Below are 13,295 nucleotides of genomic sequence, written 5' to 3'. Positions count from 1 at the left end.
AGCTGGACAGGTCTGTCTGCCAGGATGAAAGGCCTGGGCTCTGTGGGAGGCTGCGAGATCTGGGGCCCAGACAATAGGCCCCAGGAAGCTGGAAGAGCAGGGCGCTTGGGGACAGGCTGGGAGGAGAGCCTGAGCCTCCAGAGGCAGGGGTGGCAAGAGAAGAGGGTCACAGAGGGGTCAGGTCGGCAGAGAGAGCAGGGGGAGGAGCAGGGAGGAGAAGGCAGGAGAGGGGAGAAGGCAAACAGCACAGGATGGGGAGGAGAGAAAGGCTCTTAAAGGGGGCAACGCTGAGTGTCTGACCGTGCCTGCCTGCTGCGCGAGGGGAAAAGAGTCCGTGAGAATGTACAGACCAGGATCTGTGTGCAGGTGTGCACACGTGCAGATACCACCCCGCGTGTGCACGCATGAGTGTGTATGCACTGTGCACCTGCAGTCGTCATGCATGTCAGGGAGTGCATTTTGCGTGTGTAGATGTGGACGCCTGAGCTTGTGTACCCTGTCGTGTGCACGCGTGTATGTAAGATTCCTTTGACTGTGTGTGCTCACCATGCACCTGTGTGTGCGCGTGTCCCTGGAGGACGTGCCTCTGGGTGTGTGTGTGTGTGCGCGCGCGCGCGCCCCAGTGCGCAAGTGGCTGACGGTGTGTGTCGGGCGGGGGGCGGCCCTGGGCTGGGGGCTCCGGGCCAGGCCAGGGCGCTGGTGGGCGGGGGCAGCGGCGGCGGCGCGGGGCGGGCGGGCGTGCTCTCGGTGGAGAGTTAGAGGAGTTGCCTTGCCGAGCTGGGTTCTGGTGGCAGCGGGGCGCGGAGCTGGGTGCGCGCCGAGCCTCAGCCTCCAGCCGCCTCCTCGCCCTCCATTCCTCTCTCCCCGCCTTCCCTGGGCCTCGCCGCTGCCGCCGCCTCTCTGGGAAGGGTAGCAGGGGGCGAGGGGCTGGCGCGGCAGGAGCAGGCGGGGAGGCGCGGAGCGCCGGGCATAGGGGAGCGCGCCCGGCCCTGCCCGGGATCAGATAACAGCGGGCGGGGGAGGGGGTCGGCCGGCCGCGCTCCCAGCCGGACCGAGGGACGGACGCCAGCCACACCGGCCAGAGGGAGCGCTCTGAGGCCGGGGGCGCCGTCCAGGCGCGCGCCCCCGACCCTCGGCTGGACCCTGCGATCGGCGCCCCGGACCGACGCGCCGTTTGGCATGGAGCGCCCCCGGGGGCTGCCCTGAGGCGGCGGCGGCGATGCAGCCAGCGCAGCGGCTGCCGGGGCCAGGAACGGCTGCCCGGAGCTCGGAGGACGAGGAGCGCGCCGCGCCCGGGGCACTGACCGAGGTAAGTGCGCGGCCGTCCGGCGCACAGCCCCCGGGGCCCGACTCCGGCTCCCCGCAGGCCCCTTCCCCGACCCGGAGCAAGCGCGAGGTGGTGCTGCAACAGGGAAGGTGGGGCGGGAGGGTTTTTTCTTCCTCTCGTTTTCGTGTTTGTTTTTTTCCTCCCTTGGTGAGCCATCGGAGGAAATGCTGACTGCGAGCTTTTCTTCCCCTGCCATGTCTCCGGCTACAGCCACCGGGGAACTTTCCTCCTTGCTAACCTTCGTCCTGGGGGGCGCTCGGGAAAGTTTGAGGCGCCCTCGGTCCCCCTTTGACCGACTTGCACGAAGGGGTTCGGGAGGGAGCGTGGGGAGGCACTGTGGCGCCCGACATCAATCCTGCGAGTGACCTTCCCAAACACCCCGGAATCAGGGTGGGGGTGCCGAGGGGGACGCAGGCTACAAGCAGCCCCGAAAATGCCCCCAAGCCGGAAACCTGCGGGTCCTTGGAGTCATTTCTCTTTTTCGCCTGCTGTGCTTTAATGGAGTAAAAATATTCTGGAAATGATGCTCTCCGCTATTGGGTGAGCCAGTCGACACTCCAGCCGCACCTTTTTGCTTTTAAAAGTCGGCCTTGATCGCGGACCGGATGGCTCCTCAGCTGAGAAGCTCCGGTGGCTTCAGGGCCGGGTCCCCCTACTCTCATCTCACATCTCATCTCACGTGGGAGAAGATATGCTCACATCTGCCCTGGATGTCCTGGGAGGAAGCGGGGTGGGGAACCAGGGCTCATTGGAAGTGGCAGCTGGGCTGGGGAGCTCCTTGGGGGCCTTCAGATGGGGCAGTTGAGGCCCGAGCGGGTGTCCATGCTGCCTGTTCTGATGGCGTGTGCATGTGTCATGCGAATATTTTAAAACCGTGTTCGGAATGGGAGATCACAGGAAAGTGTTTCTTTGGAGGTGGTCTTGGTTCTGGGAGGTTCTCCTGCCTCCCCACAGACTGGACTTCCTGGGAGCTGGGGCCACCCTGCCCCCTGTTTCCTAGGGGGCGTACCCATCAGGAACGCTGCACTGCCTGTGACCGTCTCTACTTTCTTCTTTGCTCCCTGTGCCCAGGCTGGAGCCCTGGACTAGAGTGCTGGGGACCTCCTGCCCCCCACGGCCGCGTCCTGGAACCTGGGTTCACAGGCTCTGTCTCCCGGGAGTGCAGAGGCGCCCACACGCCGCTGAAAGCAGCAGCCGCCTCCTGGAAGGTGGGACCCACGAGGCAGTGCCTCCGGCTGCCCCTCGTCCTCCCTAAGGTTCCAAAAGGAGGCTGGCCCTGGCTGCCACCCACCCGACCCCAGCCTCACCTCGGGCTAGGTTGCTCCTTTGTGGCCCTCATGGTACGTCTCTGCCCTGGCCCGCCGCCAAGTGGCCAGAGAGGGTCAGGGAGGGGAGATCCCAGCAGTGGGCGTCCTTGGAGGCCTAGGGTCTTTCTGTGTGGGTCTCTCTTCTGTTCTGAGAAGAGAACCCCTCCTTGTGCCGGGACACCCAAAGAGACTCCTTAGCGAAGCCTGCCCTTCAGCTGTCTGGTGACCCCTCCCGTCTGGCCAGGGAACCTGGGGTCGCAGCTCTAAGACGGGACTTGGAAGGGCTCCCATCAGGTGCGGCCCAGACCAGTGGCCCCAGAGCAGGGCGCAAAGGGGGAGGGGCTTGAGAACCCTTGGGGACAAGAAGCGGGGCTCCAGTGTGCTGGACAACAGGCAAGGGCCTTCTCCACTGGGCACCACCCAGCGCGTGCACTGGGCGTTCTCTAAGTGCCGGGTGTTGGCCTATCCTTGGCAGATGTGAACTCTCCAGGTGAGGGCACAGCAGAGCCTCCTCCGCAGCCCTGGGGAGAAAGGGATGGTCTTCTCTTGGGGAAAGGGCCAGAGCCTGAGTTTGTCAGTCTGTCCCTGGACCCTCCCCACCCAGCTGTCACCTCAGACCCCCAGAGGGCTTCTGTGTTGCTCAGGTATGTGCCTGGTGGAGGGATGTTCAGTGAGCTCTGCTGCGCCGGGAGGTAGAGTGCCCAGAGACGGGCAGGGTCTTGCCCAAAGCCACACAGCAAGTCAGGGGTTTGAGCAGAAGCTTCCTCTAGCTCTCCCCAGGCCAGAGGGCTGCCCCCGCCAGGCTCCCTGCTTCAGGGCCACGGTATTCCTCCTCTCATGTCTGGGAAGCAAGACAGGATAACATTGGTGGCCCTGCGGTGGTGAAATAGTAATGGCAGCAATGATAATAGTAATCGCAGTAACGGTGACAGCAGCCTGGGTAGTTTGGCAGCACTGGGACTGCTTCTGCCCATGGGCAGCTTCCACTGACCCAGCCAGGCCTCTGGTGCCTTGGGCCACAGTTGGCAGCACCAAGCATGGTATCCAGAGGTCTTGGCACATGTCTGGGGCCGAGGCAACTGTGTTGTCACTGTCGGCAACCTCCGTGGCCCTTGCAGCCCCAGGCTGGAGGCTGCTGGTGCCCCCTTGGAGCCCACCTGATGCCCCGCCTCAGCCCCGCTGCTCTCAGGGCTGGGCCGTCCCTCTGAGAGGTGCAGCTGGTGCCTGTTGCTGGGCCCCTGCCAGGGCTTTGCTGCGAGTGACACGTGGGCACACCTGCCCCTCCCCTGGGGCCTGCAGCTGGAGCCCTGCCACTGGCTGGCATGGAGGAAAGGCTGGGAGAGACGGAGCTCGTGGGCAGCAGGAGAGGTGGGGCCTGGACTGGCCTCTTGGAAGGTGTGGTGGGTGTGGGCTCGGTCCCACTGGATGCACAGAAGAATTGGCAGCGTGATGGGGAGATGGCCAGGGAGAGGCCGAGGATGAAAGAAAGCCGGCCTGAAACTGGGCCACGGGCAGGGCAGGGAGGCCGGAGGCTTCAGAGGAGCCTTGGGGAGCGGGTGGGGGCTGGGCCGAGGCAGGCGGGCTTCCAGAGGAGCTGGGGCCGAGGGCAGGACTGCAGCCCTCGCTGGGCACTGGCTGAGGGCCCAGCGCTCTGCCACCTGATTTAATTTCCTAATGGCCAGCCAGTGCAGAGGGTGGCACTGCTCCATCGCACAGACAGGAGATTTGAGGCCCCGGGAAGTGCTGGGGGGGATGGAAACCATGCCCCTTGGACCCAGAGACTTGGTGCTCTCCCAGGGGCAGAACCGCACCTCCCTCGTTCCACAGACAGTCCTTCAGGTGCATTTGTCACCCCGGCTGGCTGCAGGGCCGGCCAGAATGGCATCCCCTCCTGCCTCCACCCGGGGCCTGTCCTGTGAGGCCCTGGCGCCTGCCTGCCCTCCCAGCTCCCAGGTTGCTGTCCCCTGTGGCCTGGCGCGGGCCTACTATGCCGTGGGTGCTCAGCAAATGTTTGGTGGGTCCGTGTCTGGGCCGCTTTCTCTGCCCGCAGAGGCCTCAGCGGGAGCTCCCCTCGCTCTGTGGGCGTGAGCTGCGGTGGCCTGTGAGCCCTGGGGGAGGAGGCCCTGGCCCCTCGCTGCTCGGCTGTGGCCCCAGCACAGTGTCTGGCACCTGCACCTGTGCGTGGTCACCTGGTGCTTAGTGCTCGGGGACCCGGCCCCGCCCGCGAGGGCGTGCTGCTTGGGAGGGAACTTCCGGCTGGACAGCTAGGTCGGGTGAGGCCAGCAGGGTGGCCGTGGCCGAGGCCCGTCTCCGCTTGGGTCTCAGTTCGTCATCTGTAAAGCGGGATGGAGGCCCCCGCTGAGGGGGCTCCTGAGGGCACCCAATGTGGGAGGGCAGAAATGGGAGCCTCCGGGGCGTCTCAACAGAAATTGGGTGTGGAGAGGGGCTCTGTGAAGGAGGAGGGTGAACACTGGTGGTGGCAGAGCCTTGGGAATCTGTCCTTCTAGTCCAGCTTTCCCTCGGGCACGTCGGGAGCAGGCCCAGAGAGGGCGGGCGATCTGCTCCAGCAGCAGAAGGCTCCCGCTCCTGGTGTGTCCCTGTACCCTCTTCCTCGCCCTCCCTGCACCGCCCCCCCCTCGATGTTTCACCCTCAGGTCTTCCTGCCCAGCTGCTTAAGTGGCAGCTGCAGAGGCAGCGTGAGGCTGTGGGGTGGAGCACGCTTGGTCCTGCCCGCTAACTCGCCTTCAGCCCCGCAGCCCTGGTGCACGGCCAGGGAAGAATGGGACCCTTTCCTCAGGGCCCCGGGGAGCAGGGCTGTCTGGCTGTGCATTAGTGCTGCCCCAGAGTCAGGGAACGGCCTCCTGGAGCCTGCTGGGCGACCCGCCCTCAGCCCGGCTGAGCTCTCCGGCCCCCTGGGCCTTGAAGCCTCCCCTCCTCTCCTCACTGTGTCTGGGCCCCTTTGGAGCACTCAGGTTTGCAGAGGGGCCAGAGAACAAAAACTAAAGCCTTCCCGGTGGAGGCTTTTGCCAGGCCCACCCCTGGCCACTGTTGTTTGAGCACCTACTGTGTACTTAACTTGCTGTGTGTACTTTAGTCTTGGGACAGCCTTGGGCTCAGGACTCTCCCGTGCTTCCTGCCTCAATCAGAATAAAAGCCACAGTCTTCACCCTGGTTCTCAAGGCTCTATGCTGTCTGGTCCTCATCACTGCTCTCACTTCCCACCACTCTTTCCCTTCCCTGTGCCTCCCACACAGCAGGCTTGCTCCTGCCCCAGGGCCTTTGCACTGGCTGCTCCTGCTGCCTGGAACACTCTTCCCCAGATTACACGGCCCTCCATCACCTTCAGGTCTTGCCACCTCCTTTGTGAGGCCTCTCCTGGCTCCCCTGGATACACCGCAGCCTCCCTTTCCCCTCATCCTTCTCTTGCTTTCTTCCTCTGGAGAACTGAATGCTATCTGCCACATGATGCCTGATTTGTTGATCCTGGTTACTGTCTGTTCTCCTGGAGTGTGAGCTCCTGAGGGCAGAGTTTGGGATGCGGTTTGCTCACAGCTCTGTCCCCACGCCTGTGGCAGCCCCCAGTCTATAGGAGGAGCTCAGTAAACATGCAGGAAAGGAGTGGTCTGTTCATCCATGCTTGGGGCCTGACACACAGGGCGTGCTCAGGAGCAGCGGGAGCCAGAATTGTTGTCCCATTCAGCAGATAAGAAAACTGAGCCTCAGAGAAGTGACGTCACTCTCCCAGAGTCGCGGAGCTGGTCGGAGGCAGAGCGGGCGTTCAGACCTCTCCTCCGAGCCCTTGGCCTGCCCCCTGTCCACGTGAGGGCGAGGGACTGGCATGTATTTCATGTCCCTACTCTGCAGTGAGCTCTTTCTACCTGTGACCTCACCTGCTTCAGGCCCCGACCTTGCTGTGTCCCTGGCACTTGGCCTGCTTCCAGCTCAGGGTGTCCCCACCTCAGCCCTGAGAGGGGCAGAAGCTGTTCCCTTTGCAGAGCTGAGCAAACTGAGGCACAGGGAGTCGGCTGCTCGGCTCTCAGCCCCGCTCTCCCTGGGGGGCTCTTGGTGCTGGCCTCCAGTAGGATGTGTGCAGGCCGGCTGCAGGGCCTGGGGTGCCGGGGGTGGGCACTGTCTCCCTTCTTTGCCCGGTGAAGCATTTTCAGAGGACCCTCAGCTGCTTGTGTATCGTGCCCATGGTCCACCTCCTGCACCCAATCTCTTTTTTGAACGTGATGCCCAGGTTTAAATTTTTTTTTTTAATTTGCCATCATCAACTTCAGCAGCTTCCCTGTTGTAAAAAGAACAGACATACCATCTAGTTGGCAAAGCACAGGCTCTTCTGTTGTCTTGGGGTCTTCCTTACACCCTTCTGTGGGGACAGACAGGCTCCCGCGTGCGTGCACAGGGACCAGGTCCTAACCAGGACCAGAGCGGAGTGTCCTGGGGAAGAGGAGGACGTGACAGCCCCGCCATGGGAGTGGCGGCCTGAGGCCCAGAGAGGGACAACCCCAGCCAGAGGCGGCACAACGCTCCAGAAGAGGGGGCAGTGTCGAGACCCTCTGCCCTCAAAGCTTCCTCGCAGCTGTGGAAACTTACTTAGGAGAAATGAGGCCCGAGAGGGCGGGGGTGGAGACATTGAGGTGCCGAGCCGTGTGCACATGTGTGTGCGTGTGTGTGTGATGGAGAGGCTGAACGGCTGAGGGCAGGAGAGGTCAGGGTGGGGATGCGTGGCCTCCATTCCCTGCCCACCTCCCGCTCCTTCCAGCTGCAGCCTGAGCCCCCTGAGCTGGCAGCTCCAGCCCTGCAATTCTCCGGCACTTAAAGCAAAAATAAATCGCTGCCAGCAGCTGGCATTCTGGGTAGTAAGAGCTGCGCCACCCCTGCCCCTGTCTCTGCTCCTCTGGGCTCTTGGTTCCAGGCCAAGGCCAGGCCAGGCTTCCACTCAGGCCTGTGGGGGCCCAAGGAGGACTGGGGAGGGCCCGGGGGAGCTGGCCCCATCTAGCCTCTTCTCAGGACTGGAGCTTGGCAAGGCCCAGAGGGCAGGTCTGGCTGGGTCACACAGAGGACAGAGGCAGACGGACGTCCCGGGCTCCTGGGGGTGCTGGGATCCACGGCAGCTGGAGGGCCTCAAAAGTGGGGCTTCCTACAGGCCTGCCTGGGGGCCTTGTGAAAACAGGCTATGGACAAGATCCTGGGAACCCCCGAACACGCCACCCTAGGGACCAGCCCCTGGATATCTCTTTTCTGGCTGGCCCCTCCCTTCCCTTCTCAGAATCCTGGAGGTCTCGGCTTGTCGAGTATCAGTGACGCAGGCTCTGAGGCTGTCAGAGTTGTGCATCATTCATGCTTTCAACGATCAGCTCTTGAGCGTGGGACTGCGTTGCTGTCTGGGTGAGTGTGGAGGATAAAAGAAACAAATGAATTAACAGGTAAGGAAGCATAGACTTTGTCATATTGTTTTGTTAATTGTTACAACTTTTAAGGACAAGAGTGTTACATGCTCATGGTAAAGAATCCAACAATAGTAAGGATAGAAAGTTCATTTCTTCTTCTCCAACTCCATCTCCCCCTCAGCTCCGCTCCGAAGCTTTCTGTTCTTGAGGTGACCATTGCTAGAGAACCTTCTGGGTTGTCTGAGTGCTTATGCAAGCGCGTGAATGTGGTTATATAAAAATACCAACATCTGTGGTCCCCTCTCTCGTTCTGGTTTTTGTGTGTGTGTGGGGTCATTCCATAACTGTTGTCCCCTCCGGTGCCCCAGTGCCCTGGACCCCGGGGCTCCATCTTCGCTCCTTTGATGGGCATCGGGTTGAAGGCTGAGTCAGAGGCATGAGCACACGGAGCTGCTGGAGTTCATGGTCGTGGGTTCTTTGAGTTGTGAAGTTGTGTCCTCTTTGAGATGGAGGGTAGCCTAGACTTGTCGAGTTGGCGCAGCACCGGGAGAGGCGCTGAAGCCTCGCCGGGTACCTCCCTCCTCAGACCTTCTGGGAGCATTTGGAGAATGCTGATCTCCTGACTCCATTCCCGGGAATTCTGCTCCCGAGGGTCCAGGGCGGAGCCTGGGAATCTGCACTTTTCTGTCTCCCCAGCAGTGTGGCCCCAGCCAGCGCGCTGCAGGGAGGCCCCTGCTGCAGCCAGGCTGCCTGACTCTGGGCGCGTCCTGTCCCCTCTGGGCCCGAGACCACTGGGCCAGTCCAGCTCCTGCCCGGGGCAGCCTGGACCGGGAAGAGGCCTCTGCTCTGAGCACACGCCGCTGGGAGGGTGCTCGCCACGGCCACTGGCTCCTCCTTGGCGCTCGGATCGAGGCGGGCCTCTGTTGGGGAACTGGTCAGCCCCGATTCATCTCTGAGCTTCTCCATCTTGGCGCCCACCACCTGCTCGGCCGGCCCTGTCACCCTGTAATCTGGTTGGAGAGGAATCAGAAGGACAGTTCCCACCTTGCTCCACTGAGGGCCCCTGTGGGAAAGGGTCTAACAGACTGAGTTTGGGAGAGGAGTTAATCCCCCCATGCTCTTCCTTGAGCCTCGGTTTACCCATTTGTGAAATGAGCATGAACAACACACCCCGTCTGAGCACCCGCTTTCTCATCCCTTTTCCTCTTCGGCTCTGTGGGCAGGGCAGGGCAGGGCCGGGCAGCTTCCTCTCCCCGCCTCCCTCCCGCCCCTCTGCAGGTGGACCGGAGGCTCAATCTGCCCAGCGCCCCCGCCTGCTGTGCCTCAAGCTGTCGCTAGCACCTGCCCGGCCAGGGCAGCCAGGCCCCTCCGGGGTCTCCAGAGCCTCAGGACCACTGCAGGGGGGTGCCCAGAAGTCCCTGAGGGCAGCCACAGAGTGGCCCAGCCCCTCCCTGGGGGCTTTGTAACAGAGGAGACCCTGGCTGGCCTCTTCCTTTCTCCTCCTGGCCCTCCTAGCCACAGCCTCAGGGGCACCACGGGGCTGGCCCCAAGCCCACAGCAGCTGCCTGGCCCTGAAGCCCCGGGGCCAGGCGACCAGGCTCTGGGCCCTATCCTGACCCAGCTGCCCTCCTGGGGGTCTCAGGACCAGCTGTGGCTGGGGGGGTTGTTGGGTTCCTCCACTCCCCTGCAGGTCAAGCACAGGTGGACCGGGAGTGGATGGGGAGCTGGGCCCCATACCTTGCAAAATGAGAACACTGGGAAAATGGGTTGAACCAATCCTGACTCTGTGTCTGGGGTGTCCAAGGAGCACGGGCATAGACGTCTGGCAGGACAATCAGCCAGCCGGGTCCAGAAAAGAAAACAGGGGCGGGAAAGTGGGGAGCAAGGCAACCCTGTATTAGTTTCGTGTGACTGCCGTAACAAAGTGCCACAAACTGGAGGCCTGAAACAACATAGGTTTATTTTCTCCCAGTTCTGAGGCCGAAAGTCTGAAGTCAAGATGTTGGCAGAGTTGCCTCCTGCTGAGGCTCTGGAGAAAGTGGTTGCCTCTGGCTTCTGTGGCTGCCCCAGGGCTCGGAGCAGGGTTCTAGACGCATCCTCCAATCTCTGCCTCTGTCTTCACATGGCCTTCTCCCTAGGTCTTCTTTCTTCTTCTTTTATAAGGGTGCTTGCCATTGGATTCAGGGCGCATCCCAATCTAGGATGATCCATCTCCAGATCCTTAATTAAATCTGCAAAGATCCTTTCTCTAAATAAGGTCACATTCACAGGTTCTAGGTGGACACATTTCTTTAGAGGGGCCATCATTCAACCACCATGCCTGGTCAGCCTGGACCGTGGTCATGACCAATCCGGGTATGCTGCCTTGTGTCTTCACTTTTTCTTTTTTAAGAAGAATACTCTTTTTTAGCAATGTACCTAGGAGACACGTAGTGTTGGGGTTACATGCTTGGTCTCTGCTACTGACCAACGGTGTGTCTTTTGGCAGATTACCTGATTGTTCTGTGTCTCAGTTTGCTCATCTGCAAAATGGAGCTATTCACGGTCCTTCCCCTCGATCCGAGCTGTTGGGAGCAATGAGAGGCGACACTCAGCCTGGGTCGGGGAGGGTGTGGTGGACGACACCTTTTATTAGTACCTCAATCTGCAAAATGGTTTTAAAATCTAACTGGTATTTCCTGCCTGAGGCTGAATTTCTCTTTGGTTAGCTTGCCTCATCTGGTGCACTTTTAGGTCTCCAACTGCTGGCGGTTATTGCCCATAATGCTGCTGTGAACACCAGAGACATGGCCTCGTCCTTGGCCCGTCCAAGCAAAAAGTTCTGGAAACGGCCTCGCTGGGTTGGAGGGCCTGTGGCTTTGTGACTTTGAGAGCTGTCACTGCTGCGCCCTCCTGGGGCAGGGTTGTTCCCTGCCCCTTCCCTTGGCGGGGTTACACCTGCCCGAGTCCCACCCGTGTGGCCTATCACCCAGGCCCGCCGTCCTGGCCTAGGAGGGTGGTGCCTGCCCTTCAGCAGCTTCCCCGTGTTTCTCTCATCCTGGAGCCGGATGGGGAGCCTCTCTTTGCGTTAGACACCTTGCTGTGGCTCCCGTGCAGAGGCCACTCCCCTGAGCCTCCTTCCCCCGGGGCGTCTCGGGAGGCGGGCGGGTTGCCCCTGCCGCACGCAGGGCCCTTTCTCATGCTAGTGGGTCTTCATGGTGAAGCCCAGGTTCCGGGAGCAGCAGCCTCATTTCCAGCCTCCAGAACCGAGGCTCAGAGAGGCCACCGGACCGCCTGTCCCCTCCTGGAGCCCGCAGTCTCCGCCGGTCCCCGGGGCTCCCCAGCCCCCGCTTCCCTGAGAGCTCCTGCCGCCGGAGGGGGCGCTGGGTTCATGCCCTGGCCCCAGGCCGTGTCCCTCTGGAGGCGGCCAGCACACCCATGAGCGTGGTGCCCGGGCCGAGGCCGCGGGGCGGAAGCCTGCGTGTCCTGCCCCCTCGGCTCCTGGCGGCTCTCAGTGTTTTAGGGGCCTCAGCACAGTGCAGCCCTGGCGGTGGATTCAGCAGCCTGCGGGGTCACCGGGTGCCTTTATTTCTCAGGAAGTGGCGTGACGTTTTGCCGAGACTTGGCGCCCAAAAATAATAATGAAATGACTGTTTACGCGGTGTCCTCTGGTGCCAGGCGCTGTGCTGAGCGCTTTCCCGAACATTATCCCATTTAATTCTCGAGACGTCCTGGCCCGGCAAGGAGCAGGGCTTCCAAGGTGAGGCACGGAGCGGGGCAGGGGGCCAAGCCGCATTTGAACTCAGACTGAGAAGCCCCATGAATGGGGAATTTCTCCCCAAAGGCACGAAGTTCTGTAAGTGTACCAAGGCCCTGCCAGGTTCTCCCTGGAGGGAGGTGGCGGCCCCCTGGGCCGAGGGTCTGGGAGATGCAGTGTTGGGCACGAGCCAGGTTGGCCTGGAGTTAAGGGGGCCGCCCCCTGCCTCTCGTATGTGGCTCGAGGTGAGCAGCCTCACCTCTCTGAGCTTCACTTCCCTACTCTGAGAAATGGGGCTAAGTCTCCCCTGTTTAAGCTGTGACTGTGTGTGCCCGGAGTTAGAACTACTTCAGGATTCCAGGTGACGGAGGGTTCTCAGAGTCCTGTCCATTTTACAGGTGGAGAGACTGAGGCCCCAAGAGGGGAAGGGGTTGGCGGAGCTGACACCCACACTGAAGGATCTGCGGCCCTTCATCCTGTGACCTTGGCCACAGAACATGGGGCTGGTCCGTTCTTCCTCATTCTTACCCCCTCAAGACAAGGATGGAAAGACAGATCATTGTTTGTGCACCTACTGTGTGCTGGGAGGCTCATGCAGGGGAAAGATTTAGGCCAAGGCCCTGCTAAAGCTCTCAGGGTGGGGACCATGCCCGCTTTTTCCATTTCTTAGGTAGCAGTGGGGCTTGAGTCTCTCCGCCGGCCCCATGTCCTGGGAGCTCCACCCCGCTCATGGCTGAGTTCTGCACTTCTGTGGATGTGGAGGGTGGGCATGTTGGGCTGTCCGTGAACCTGCCCGTGAATGTTGTCTGATGCCCCAGGATGTGATGGTGGCAGCTTTGTAGAGACAACAGAGCTGTCAATCACTTATTCGTTCATTCACTTATCCACTTAACTTTGGACCAAAGTTAAATGAATTCATGTGGCCTGAGTAGAAGTCTCTGCGGGGTGCAGGGGTGCTGGGCGTGGCAGAGCAGAGAAGGTAGCCCAGGGGAGGGGGTTCTGACCCCTGATCCCACGGGAGGCTGCTATGGCACCAGTGCCTCCCAGATGAGTGTCCAGCCAGCGGGGACCTAAGGGAGCCCTTCAGAGCTGTCCCTGTGGCCCTGGGCAGGCATCAAGGCAGAGGTCCCCTGCTGGCCTGCCTCTTGAGCCCACCCTGGCCCTCCTGGACATGCGAGGACGAGACTCAAAGGACACGACCCCCTGAGTCCAGTTGCAGCCCTCTGCCTCTCAGGGTGGCTGAGTGGCCTCATGGACCCCTGTCACTCTAGGCCCCGCTTCCAAGCTTGGGAGGCTGGTTCCAGACCCACCTCTTCCTGCTCTGTTCCAGGACCTGCCCCCTTCGTCCTGGGGCCCTGCCCTCCCCTCCAAGGTCCTGACAGTGAGAAAAGCAAAAAAGAGAATTTTCATTCGCTTCCACCACAGCTACCCACCCCACAGCACCTGTACGCCTTACCATGCCTTCCACCCTCCTATGGATGGATTGTTATCTCCCTTGTCCGCTGGGCCTCCTCCCCTCTCGCCTACCCAAA

General features: G+C 61.5%; 1 protein-coding gene across 3 annotated transcripts in view; it reads left to right on the top strand.

The window, feature by feature from the left end:
- Positions 1-797: 797 nt before the first annotated feature.
- KCNJ12 (potassium inwardly rectifying channel subfamily J member 12) overlaps positions 798-13,295 on the top strand; it is a 39,981-nt gene continuing 27,483 nt past the window's right edge. The window contains exons 1-2 of one of the 3 annotated variants that reach the window (XM_046674403.1): positions 798-1,309; positions 2,399-2,535. The gene's annotated coding sequence lies outside the window, so the exon portion shown is untranslated. Of the gene's footprint in view, positions 1,310-2,398; positions 2,536-7,997; positions 8,064-13,295 lie in introns of those variants that run through there. The other 2 variants (XM_046674402.1, XM_046674404.1) reach the window with 2 other exon arrangements.

This window comes from Equus quagga, chromosome 11 (assembly GCF_021613505.1).
Source record: "Equus quagga isolate Etosha38 chromosome 11, UCLA_HA_Equagga_1.0, whole genome shotgun sequence".
NCBI lineage: Eukaryota > Metazoa > Chordata > Mammalia > Perissodactyla > Equidae > Equus > Equus quagga.
Note: the sequence above shows the minus strand (reverse complement) of the source record. Positions and strands in the feature narration are given on the sequence as shown.